Consider the following 12,945-nt stretch of genomic DNA (forward strand, 5'->3'; position numbering starts at 1 on the left):
ATATTTTATTGATTTTTTACAGAGAGGAAGGGAGAGGGATAGAGAGTTAGAAACATCGATGAGAGAGAAGCATCGATCAGCTGCCTCCTGCACACCCCCTACTGGGGATGTGCCCACAACCAAGGTACATGCCCTTGACCGGAGTCGAACCTGGGACCCTTCAGTCCCCAGGCCGATGCTCTATCCAGCGAGCCAAACCGGCTAGGGCTATTATTACTATTATTATTATTTTTTAACATTTTATATTTTTTGGATTAGTGTTCTACATTCTATTTTTATTTTTTATCATTATTTTACCTTATCTCATTTTTTCCTTTTTGCCAACTTTCCTTCCTCACTTCTCCCTTTTTCATTGTTTCTCTTCTCAAGTTCCTGCTTTAGTTTTTCTCTCTTTTCTTTTTACTTCTTGTTAAAAATTGTTCTTTATCTGCTTTATTGACACATTACTATGATAGTAGTCTCTGTTGGCTTACTCATATATCTAATTTCCTCTCCCCTGCTCCAAGTCCATGCACCATTCTCTTTTCTCTTTATCGCTAGTCAGTGTTTTTCTTCTTGTTGTTGTTTGTTTTGTTTTTGTTTTTATTTTATGCTTTTGTTTTTCCTCTCCTTACCTGCTCTCTTCTTCTACTAATAGCTTAATTAGTTTCACTTACCAAACTCAGGCCTATATGCTCTCTACTCTAGTCTACTTTTCCAAAAATAGATAAATATGTAGATAGATAGATTAAAGAAAGGGGAAACATTTTTTCATATATATATTTTTAATATATATTAATTACTTTTAAAATTAATATTTAAAATTATTTTGAGTATTTTATTTTTTACTTTTCTTCTTATACACTCACTAGAGGCCTGGTGCACAAAATTTGTGCATGGTTGGGGGATCCCCTCAGCCCAGCCTGCACCCTCTCCAATCAGGGACTCCACAGGGGATGTCCGACTGCGGGGGATCAGGGATCGGGGATCGGGCCTAAACCAGCAATAGGACATCCCTCTCACAATCTTGGACTGTTGGCTCCTAATCGCTCACCTGCCTGCCTGCCTGGTCGCCTCTAACTGTACCCCCTGCTGGCCTGATTGCCCTTCACTGCCTCTGTGTGCTGGCCTGATCGCCCTTAACTTCCGCCCCTGCTGGCCTGGTCACCCCCAACTGCCCCCTCCCTGCTGGCCTGGTTGCCCCCAACTGCCCCCCTCTGCCAGCCTGGTCGCCCCTACCTGCCACCCCTGCTGGTATGGTCGCCGCCAACTGCCTCATCCAGCTGGTCTAGTAGCAGCTAACTGCTCCCCCTGCTGGCCTGGTCGCCCCCAACTGTCCCCCTGCTGAACTGTTCACCCCAAACTGCCCCCCCTGCCAGCCTGGTCGCCCCATGCAGCCTGCTGCTCAGTCGTTTGGTCGTCCCTCACTAATGGCCAATGGACATCTTATGATCCATTGTCCAATTTCAAGTTACAAAGAAAGGTGAATTTCTCTCTCCCCTCGGCACTGTGTGGCCAGTGTGGAACTTCAGGCTGCCTTTCTGGGCACAGCCTCCCACAGGCAGTCCTGTCCCTCCAACCCTGAACAACCATTTTTCTCCTGGAGACCAGGATCCTCCTAGCAGTGCAGCAGCACCCAGCCTTGAGCTCGGCAGGGAAACAAGGATCCTGAATACCCCCAGGGAGCCCTTGGGGACTAGGTTGAGGGGCCATTTGGCACCAGAAACTAATACAGCAACACTGCCACCTAGAGCCTGTGTTACCAAACTCAGGCCTATATGCTCTCTACTCTAGTCTACTTTTCCAAAAATAGATAAATATGTAGATAGATAGATTAAAGAAAGGGGAAACATTTTTTCATATATATATTTTTAATATATATTAATTACTTTTAAAATTAATATTTAAAATTATTTTGAGTATTTTATTTTTTACTTTTCTTCTTATACACTCACTAGAGGCCTGATGCACAAAATTTGTGCATGGTTGGGGGATCCCCTCAGCCCAGCCTGCACCCTCTCCAATCAGGGACTCCACAGGGGATGTCCGACTGCGGGGGATCAGGGATCGGGGATCGGGCCTAAACCAGCAATAGGACATCCCTCTCACAATCTTGGACTGTTGGCTCCTAATCGCTCACCTGCCTGCCTGCCTGGTCGCCTCTAACTGTACCCCCTGCTGGCCTGATTGCCCTTCACTGCCTCTGTGTGCTGGCCTGATCGCCCTTAACTTCCGCCCTTGCTGGCCTGGTCACCCCCAACTGCCCCCTCCCTGCTGGCCTGGTTGCCCCCAACTGCCCCCCTCTGCCAGCCTGGTCGCCCCTACCTGCCACCCCTGCTGGTATGGTCGCCCCCAACTGCCTCATCCAGCTGGTCTAGTAGCAGCTAACTGCTCCCCCTGCTGGCCTGGTCGCCCCCAACTGTCCCCCTGCTGAACTGTTCACCCCAAACTGCCCCCCCTGCCAGCCTGGTCGCCCCATGCAGCCTGCTGCTCAGTCGTTTGGTCGTCCCTCACTAATGGCCAATGGACATCTTATGATCCATTGTCCAATTTCAAGTTACAAAGAAAGGTGAATTTCTCTCTCCCCTCGGCACTGTGTGGCCAGTGTGGAACTTCAGGCTGCCTTTCTGGGCACAGCCTCCCACAGCTGTAGACTTAGAGCTAGAGGGACGACCAAACGCAGGTTGCCCCATGCAGCCTGCTTGTTCAGTTGTTTGGTCATCCCTCACTAACCCCCCAGCTGGCCTGGTCATAGGCAGCCATCTTGTGAGGGCGTGAGGGTTAATTTTCATATTACCTCTTTATTATAAAGGATTCTTTCTACCTCCTCATTACTGAATCATGGCCATTCCCCCATTCATTCAATTCCTTTACCTTACTAGAGGCCTGGTGCACAAAATTTGTGCATGGTTGGGGGATCCCCTCAGCCCAGCCTGCACCCTCTCCAATCAGGGACTCCACAGGGGATGTCCGACTGCGGGGGATCAGGGATCGGGGATCGGGCCTAAACCAGCAATAGGACATCCCTCTCACAATCTTGGACTGTTGGCTCCTAATCGCTCACCTGCCTGCCTGCCTGGTCGCCTCTAACTGTACCCCCTGCTGGCCTGATTGCCCTTCACTGCCTCTGTGTGCTGGCCTGATCGCCCTTAACTTCCGCCCTTGCTGGCCTGGTCACCCCCAACTGCCCCCTCCCTGCTGGCCTGGTTGCCCCCAACTGCCCCCCTCTGCCAGCCTGGTCGCCCCTACCTGCCACCCCTGCTGGTATGGTCGCCCCCAACTGCCTCATCCAGCTGGTCTAGTAGCAGCTAACTGCTCCCCCTGCTGGCCTGGTCGCCCCCAACTGTCCCCCTGCTGAACTGTTCACCCCAAACTGCCCCCCCTGCCAGCCTGGTCGCCCCATGCAGCCTGCTGCTCAGTCGTTTGGTCGTCCCTCACTAATGGCCAATGGACATCTTATGATCCATTGTCCAATTTCAAGTTACAAAGAAAGGTGAATTTCTCTCTCCCCTCGGCACTGTGTGGCCAGTGTGGAACTTCAGGCTGCCTTTCTGGGCACAGCCTCCCACAGCTGTAGACTTAGAGCTAGAGGGACGACCAAACGCAGGTTGCCCCATGCAGCCTGCTTGTTCAGTTGTTTGGTCATCCCTCACTAACCCCCCAGCTGGCCTGGTCATAGGCAGCCATCTTGTGAGGGCGTGAGGGTTAATTTTCATATTACCTCTTTATTATAAAGGATTCTTTCTACCTCCTCATTACTGAATCATGGCCATTCCCCCATTCATTCAATTCCTTTACCTTACCTTCTGGAAATAAGCTCTGTCTCTTCAGATTCAGTTCCCCCTTGCTTTTTTTTTCTGGGTGTCTGTTGTTTGCAATTTTTTTTGGTTTATTTATTGGTTTTGTTGAGTTTTCTCCCCATATTCGTATATTTTCCCCTTCTTTTTTCTTCTTTTTCTTTTCTACAGGGGATGTCCGACTGCGGGGGATCAGGGATCGGGGATCGGGCCTAAACCAGCAATAGGACATCCCTCTCACAATCTTGGACTGTTGGCTCCTAATCGCTCACCTGCCTGCCTGCCTGGTCGCCTCTAACTGTACCCCCTGCTGGCCTGATTGCCCTTCACTGCCTCTGTGTGCTGGCCTGATCGCCCTTAACTTCCGCCCTTGCTGGCCTGGTCACCCCCAACTGCCCCCTCCCTGCTGGCCTGGTTGCCCCCAACTGCCCCCCTCTGCCAGCCTGGTCGCCCCTACCTGCCACCCCTGCTGGTATGGTCGCCCCCAACTGCCTCATCCAGCTGGTCTAGTAGCAGCTAACTGCTCCCCCTGCTGGCCTGGTCGCCCCCAACTGTCCCCCTGCTGAACTGTTCACCCCAAACTGCCCCCCCTGCCAGCCTGGTCGCCCCATGCAGCCTGCTGCTCAGTCGTTTGGTCGTCCCTCACTAATGGCCAATGGACATCTTATGATCCATTGTCCAATTTCAAGTTACAAAGAAAGGTGAATTTCTCTCTCCCCTCGGCACTGTGTGGCCAGTGTGGAACTTCAGGCTGCCTTTCTGGGCACAGCCTCCCACAGCTGTAGACTTAGAGCTAGAGGGACGACCAAACGCAGGTTGCCCCATGCAGCCTGCTTGTTCAGTTGTTTGGTCATCCCTCACTAACCCCCCAGCTGGCCTGGTCATAGGCAGCCATCTTGTGAGGGCGTGAGGGTTAATTTTCATATTACCTCTTTATTATAAAGGATTCTTTCTACCTCCTCATTACTGAATCATGGCCATTCCCCCATTCATTCAATTCCTTTACCTTACCTTCTGGAAATAAGCTCTGTCTCTTCAGATTCAGTTCCCCCTTGCTTTTTTTTTCTGGGTGTCTGTTGTTTGCAATTTTTTTTGGTTTATTTATTGGTTTTGTTGAGTTTTCTCCCCATATTCGTATATTTTCCCCTTCTTTTTTCTTCTTTTTCTTTTCTCTCATACCTTTTTTCCTTTTCTCAATATATTTTTTGCACTCTTTTCTCTCCCCTCGTTCTCTTTTCTCTGGTGGTCACATTTATTTGGAGTTATTGGTGTCATGAATACATTCGTGTTTTGTTCCCTCTGTGTCATATCTTTTTGAGTTGTATTTTGTGCCATTTGGTCAACATGGTAGAGAGTGAGCTACATAACCAGACACGCTGAGAGGAGCAAAAATGGGGAGACAAAGAAACAGTCCCCATATGAAAGACCTGCCACCCCTGCTGGTATGGTCGCCGCCAACTGCCTCATCCAGCTGGTCTAGTAGCAGCTAACTGCTCCCCCTGCTGGCCTGGTCGCCCCCAACTGTCCCCCTGCTGAACTGTTCACCCCAAACTGCCCCCCCTGCCAGCCTGGTCGCCCCATGCAGCCTGCTGCTCAGTCGTTTGGTCGTCCCTCACTAATGGCCAATGGACATCTTATGATCCATTGTCCAATTTCAAGTTACAAAGAAAGGTGAATTTCTCTCTCCCCTCGGCACTGTGTGGCCAGTGTGGAACTTCAGGCTGCCTTTCTGGGCACAGCCTCCCACAGCTGTAGACTTAGAGCTAGAGGGACGACCAAACGCAGGTTGCCCCATGCAGCCTGCTTGTTCAGTTGTTTGGTCATCCCTCACTAACCCCCCAGCTGGCCTGGTCATAGGCAGCCATCTTGTGAGGGCGTGAGGGTTAATTTTCATATTACCTCTTTATTATAAAGGATTCTTTCTACCTCCTCATTACTGAATCATGGCCATTCCCCCATTCATTCAATTCCTTTACCTTACCTTCTGGAAATAAGCTCTGTCTCTTCAGATTCAGTTCCCCCTTGCTTTTTTTTTCTGGGTGTCTGTTGTTTGCAATTTTTTTTGGTTTATTTATTGGTTTTGTTGAGTTTTCTCCCCATATTCGTATATTTTCCCCTTCTTTTTTCTTCTTTTTCTTTTCTCTCATACCTTTTTTCCTTTTCTCAATATATTTTTTGCACTCTTTTCTCTCCCCTCGTTCTCTTTTCTCTGGTGGTCACATTTATTTGGAGTTATTGGTGTCATGAATACATTCGTGTTTTGTTCCCTCTGTGTCATATCTTTTTGAGTTGTATTTTGTGCCATTTGGTCAACATGGTAGAGAGTGAGCTACATAACCAGACACGCTGAGAGGAGCAAAAATGGGGAGACAAAGAAACAGTCCCCATATGAAAGAAAAGAAGGAATAACCAGAAAAGGAAGTAAATAAGATGGAGGCAAGCAATTTGTCAGAGAAAGAATTCAGAGCAATGGTCATAAAGACGCTGAAAAGGATGGGAAAAAATTCAACAACATGTGTAAGAATCAAGAGGAAACGAAGAAGAACCAGGAAGAAATGAAGAATGACATAGGAGCAATAAAGAACACAATAGAAAGCATACACAATAGACTAGAACAGTGATGGCGAACCTATGACACGTGTATCAGAGGTGACAGGTGAACTCATTTTTTTGGTTGATTTTTCTTTGTTAAATGGCATTTAAATGTATAAAATGAATATAAAAAATATAAGTCTTTGTTTTACTATGGTTGTGAATATCAAAAAATTTCTATATGTGACACGGCACCACAGTTAAGTTAGGTTTTTTCAAAATGCTGACATGCCAAGCTCAAAAGGTTTGCCATAACTGGACTGGAAGAAGCTCAGGACTGCATCGGTGAGCTAGAAGAGAAGGTAGGAAAAAACACTCAAGCAGAGAAGCAACTAGAAAAAAAATTTAAAAAGCAGGAGGAGAGTCTAAGGGAACTTTGGGACAACATGAAACAAAACAACATCCACATAATTGGGGTGCCAGAAAGAGAGGAAACTGAGCAAGGAATAGAAAACCTGTTTGAAGAAATAATGACAGAAAACTTCCCTGATATTGGGAAGAAAAACTCACAGAAGTCCAAGAAGCTCAGAGAGTCCCAAACTTGATGAACCCAAAAAGACTCACACCAAGACACATCATAATTAAATTGGCAAACACCAATGGCAGAGTAAAAATCTTAAAGGCTGCCAGAGAGAGACATGAAGTTACCTACCAGGGAATCTTCCATTAGACTATCAACTGATTTCTCAACAGAAACACATCAGGCCAGAAGGGAATGGAATTAAATATACAAAGTGATGCAAAGCAAGGGATTGATCCAAGAATACTATACCCAGAAGGGCTATCATTCAAAATTGAAGGTGAAATCAGGAGATTCACAGACAAAAGAGGGTTAAGGGAGTTTATTACCACCAAGCAAGCAATGCAAGAAATGCTAAAAAACTGGTAATAAATTATCTAACCCTACAACTCAAAGAATTAGAAAGAGAGCAACAAGAAAAGCCCAGAGTAAGAAGAAGGAAGGAAATAATAAATATCAGAGCAGAAATAAATGACATAGAGACCAAAAAAAAAAAATACAAAAGATCAATAAAACAAAGAACTGGTTCTTTGAAAGAATAAACAAGATTGATGAACCTCTAGCCAGGCTCACTATGAAACAAAGAGAGGAACCAAATAAACAAAATCAGAAATGAAAGAGGTGAAGTAACAATGGACCCCACATAAATACAAAGGATTATGAAAAAATGCTATGAACAACTCTATTCCAACAAACTGGACAGCCTAGATGAAATGGACATGTTCTTAGAAAAATACAAGCTTCCAAAACTCAATCAGGGAGAATCAGAAAACTGGATTAGGCCAATAACTACTGATGACATTGAAGCAGTAATCAAAAATCTTCCATCAAACAAAAGCCCAGGTCCGGATGGCTTCACATGGGAATTTTAGCAAACATTCAAAGAAGAACTAAAACCTACCCTTCTCAGACTATTCCAAAAAATTCAAGAGGAAGAAACACTTCCAAACTCTTTCTATGAAGTCAGAATTACCTTAATTCCAAAACCAGATAAAGACACCACAAAGAAAGAGAACTACAGGACAATATCCTTGATGAACATAGATGCTAAAATCCTCAACAAAATTCTAGCAAATCAGATCCAGCATTACATTAGAAAGATCACACCATGACCAAATGGGATTTATTCCAGGGTTGCAAGGATGGTAAAATATCTACAAATCAATAAATGTCATATATCACATAAACAAACTGAGAGACAAAAATCACATAATCATATCAATCAATGCAGAAAAAGCATTTGACAAAAATCTAACACCCTTTCTTGATAAAAACTCTCAGCAAAGTGGGAATAGAGGGATCATACCTCAACATAATAAAAGCCTTATATGAGAAACCTACAGCCAGCATCACACTCAATGGGCAAAAACTAAAACCATTTCCCCTAAGAACAGGAGCAGAGATGGATGCCCACTTTCACCACTCCTGTCCGACATAGTACTGGAAGTGCTAGCCATAGCGATCAGACAAGAAGATGGAATAAAAGGCATCTAAATTGGAAAAGAAGAAGTAAAATTGTCATTATTCACAGATGACATGATATTGTACATAGAAAAGCCCAATGACTCCATCATAAAACTAATAGACTTAATAAATGAATTTGGCAATATAGCAGGATAAAAAATTAATTTCCAGAAATCTATGGCTTTTTTATACACCAATAGTGATCTCACAGAAAGAGAAACTTAAAAAAAATCCCATTTACCATTGCACCAAGAAAAGTAAGATACCTAGGAATAAACTTAACTAAGGAAGTAAAAGACCTGTACTCAGAAAGCTACAGAACATTGACAAAAGACATAGAGGAAGACAAACAGATGGAAGAACATACCATGTTCATGGATTGGTAGAATCAACATCATTAAAATGTCCATACTACCCAAAGCAATTTATAGATTCAATGCACTCCCCATTAAAATACCAACGGCCATATTTTACACACCTAGAACAAACTCTCCAAAAATTCATGTGGAATAAAAAACGACCAGAAATAGCCACAGCAATCCTGAGAAAGAATGACAAAGTTGGAGAGATCACAATATCATATATCAAGCTATATTCCAAAGCCACACTTATCAAAACTGCCTGGTACTGGCACAAGAACAAACATATAGACCAATGGAACTGAACAGAGAACCCAGAAATCGACCCAAGCCATTATGCTCAATTAATATTTGACAAAGGAGCCAAGAGCATACAATGGACTCAAGACAGTCTCTTCAATAAATGGTGCTGGGAAAATTGGTCAGATACATGCAAAAAATGAAACTAGATCACCAACTTACACCATACACAAAAATAAACTCAAAATGGATAAAGGACTTAAATGTAAGATGGGAAACCATAAAAATCTTGGAAGACTACAGAGGCAGCAAAATCTCAGACATATGTCATAGCAATATCTTTAACGATACAACTACTAGGGCAATGGAAACTAAGTTAAAAATAAACAAATGGGACTACAGCAAAATAAGAAACTTCTGCACAGCAAAAGAAACCATAAACAATACAACAAGAAAGCCCACTGAATGGGAAAACATATTTGCCAATGTTATCTCCGAGAAGGGTTTACAGGGAACTCCAACATTTACAGGAAACTCATACAACTTAACAAAAGGAAGATAAACAATCCAATCAAAAAATGGGCAAATGACCTAAATAGACACTGTTCAAAAGAGGACATACAGAAAGTCAAGAGACATATGAAAACATGCTCAAAGTCACTAAACATTGGAGAGATGCAAATCAAAACAACAATGAAGTACCATCTCACACCTGTCAGAATGGCTATCATCAACAAATCAACAAACAGCAAGTGCTGGCGAGGATTTGGAGAAAAAGGAACTCTCGTGCACTGCTGATGGGAATGCAGACTGGTGCAGCCACTACGGAATACAGTATGGAGTTTCCTCAAAAACTTAAAAATGGAAATCCCACTTCTAGGAATATACTCCAAGAAACCAGAAACACCAATCAGACAGGATATATGCACCCCTATGTTCATAGCAGCACAATTTACAATAGTTAAGATTTGGAAACAGCCTAATGCCCATCAGCAGATGAGTTGATTAAAAAACTGTGGTATATCTACACAATGGAATACTTCACTGCTGTAAAAAAGAAGGAACTTTTACCATTTGCAACAGCATGCATGGAGCTGGAGAGCATTATGCTAAGCGAAATAACCCAGTCGGAGAAAGATAAATATCACATGATCTCACTCATATGTGGGATATAATGAACAACATAAACTGATGAACGAAAATAGGTCCAGATGCAAGGTAACACTGAACCTTAGGGAAAAGGCAGGGGAGGAGGGGTTAGAGATCAACCAAAGGACTTGTATGCATGCATATTATTATACCATATCCAATGGCCACAGACACTGGGCCTTGGGGGCTTGTCCTGGGAGGTGGGAGTGGCCAGGGCAGTGTCAATCGGGGAAAAAGGAGACATATGTAATACTTTAAACAATAAAAAAAATAATACAGCACAGGAACTATCAGATGGAACAGATGCAAAGGGCAAGGCATAGGGAAAAGGCACAGAGCTTTCATGCCCTACAGGAGCTCCACTCTCTCCCCAACTTTCCACATGTTCATAACCAGAGAAGGTTACTGTTCACAACCCTGTTTTTTGTGTGTATGTGTGTGTGTGTGTGTAGGCTTTTTTACATAGGCAGGATGGCTATTGGCAATTGATTCAACTTCCAGGCACTCTCCTCTCCCTGGAAGTCAGAGGAATGGGTCTGAAAGTTACAACCCTCTAATCATATGATTGACTTTTCAGGCAACCAGTCTCCATCCTTTGGTGGGTTCCCAAAGTTACCTGGTTAACATAACAAAATATACCTTTATCATTCCCAGCATTGGAAATTTCAAGGGTTTAAGGAGCTCTGTGCCAGGAATGGGGTCAATGACCAAATGTATATATTTCTTACTATACTAGTAAATCAAAATATCACTTAGTATCTTCTCATCCTTTCATTTGGAAGAGTTTTGCAATTTCCAAAATGCACAATGGTATGGCATGACCACATTAAGCAATGGAATCAGCATCCTATCCTAAAGATAAAGGATGTCCTTTGGATTACCAGGATGAACAGGGCTACTTACCACTAATTCCAGCTGTCTGTGAGACTCTTAGCATTTTATAACTAACTAGGGGCCCAGTGCACAAATTCATGAACCTTGAAAGGAACTGTGGGCTGCAAGGCTGTGGTGGGCACAGGGGCAGGTCTTAGCCCATCCTCCACGCCCCCGCCCAGCCCCTTCCACCGCAGCCCCCGGTCCCCTGTCTGCCTGCAACCCCACTCCCCCTGCCTCCGCTCCTACACACTGAAGGTGCCGGGCACTGGCAGCGGGTGCGAGCAGAGGCTGCTGGCTCTGATCGCCCCTCAGGGAGATGGAGAAGCCCTCAGGGGTGATCGGGGCCTGCAGCTGCTGCTTGCATCCACTGATGGTGCCAAATGATTGGGACCGGCGCCGGGCTCCAGCAGCAGATGCTAGCAGCAGCTCCAGTGCTGGCAGTGGGTGCGAACAGGCAGGCACCGGCAGCAGGTGCGAGCGCCTGGTGGGACCGTGGAGTGCAGGAGCAAAGAATTTTCAGTAACCTCCAGAGGCTCGCCCCAATGACAGCGACCAGTGCCCCACCTTGGTCTGGCACCCCCACTCCCCTGCTCTACCATCCCACCATGGCGATGCCCACCATGTTCCGCGTGTGCTCCCTGGTGGTCAGCACACGTCATAGCGACCAGTTGTTCAGTTGTTCCATTCTTCCGCCATTCGGTCTGTTTGCATTTTAGGGTTTTATATATATAGATACTTATTGAGGACTCAATATGCTCTGGGTACACTTCCAAGTGCTTTAAATATATTAATTTGTTCTTCAGCAATCCAATCAGGTAATATGAAGTATTTATGGGGTAAAATGAGGATACTGAAACCAAGAGAAAGTAGCACATTGACCAAACTCCCAGAGATCAAAAGTTGATTTTTTTTTCAGTTTTTGTTTTCTCCTTCAATGTCAAGCCCATTGGTTCTTTCTGTTGCTGCTGAACCTATGATTATACCTCTCATCTTCTCTTTTTCTAATCTTTTAAATTTACCTCTTCTATGAGTCTGATGGACCAAGTGACTAAGCTTATTAAACTCTGTATAAAATAACAGTGAATATGTGATCAGCAAGTGGTCACTCAACTTTGTAACATCTTTTTAGGTTCTTCAGATGCTTTCTTAGATGTATTCTTATATAGTTGAGGTTGCTGTATAATTGACTCATGGAAAAGTAAAGTTTAATATGTTTTCAGAGTGATGTTTTATTTAAATTGCAAACCCTATTGTGACCAGGAACCCAATATTTGAGTATGTCTTCCTGTGGGTACTAGCCCAAAGAAATGAATGAGCAGGACTTTTTAGTATAGAAAGAAAACTCTTGAGTTGGTCAATCCATAATAAGGGGAACTAATATTCTGAAAGACCCCACTCCTCGACTGCATGTAGATTGCAGATCATACAGGGCAAAACCAAAAGACACCATGGATTAGAGAGAGTTTGAGGTGGTCCTGGAAGCTGAATGGTCAGAGGTGAGGTAAGGGTAATAAATCTTGAGGACAGCTCTGAGGTATGCTCTGGTGTTACTCTTTCTGGTCTCCCTGTATCTAGTGTCATGGAAAAGTAGCCAGGGTGTCATTCAAGGTCAAGGTATTATTTTTAGCCAGCCAGAGGTCCAGACCTTGTGATCTTTAGTCAGGTCCCAGCTATTGTCTTCTGTTGCCTTGGGGTTTGCTAATTATTCAGGGGAGAAGCTAAGTCAATGAGGGTGAGAAATATGATTTCTAGAGCTAGTATTGAAAGCTAAATTTAATCAAAGTCATAAGGACCTTCAATTTCACTGTTAAATGAAGTTTCCTTTTCCTGCTTCTGTTTTCATATTTTCTCCCATGTTAAAGCTAGTTCAAGTCTTTTAAATTTGTGAGATATTCTTATCAATTTGAATAAAATATTTTGACTAAATGTAGATATATAATTATTCAAATTTATTTAAAATTTGATTATT

The sequence above is a fragment of the Myotis brandtii genome, unplaced genomic scaffold, assembly GCF_000412655.1.
Source record: "Myotis brandtii unplaced genomic scaffold, ASM41265v1 scaffold179, whole genome shotgun sequence".
Classification (NCBI taxonomy): Eukaryota; Metazoa; Chordata; class Mammalia; order Chiroptera; family Vespertilionidae; genus Myotis; species Myotis brandtii.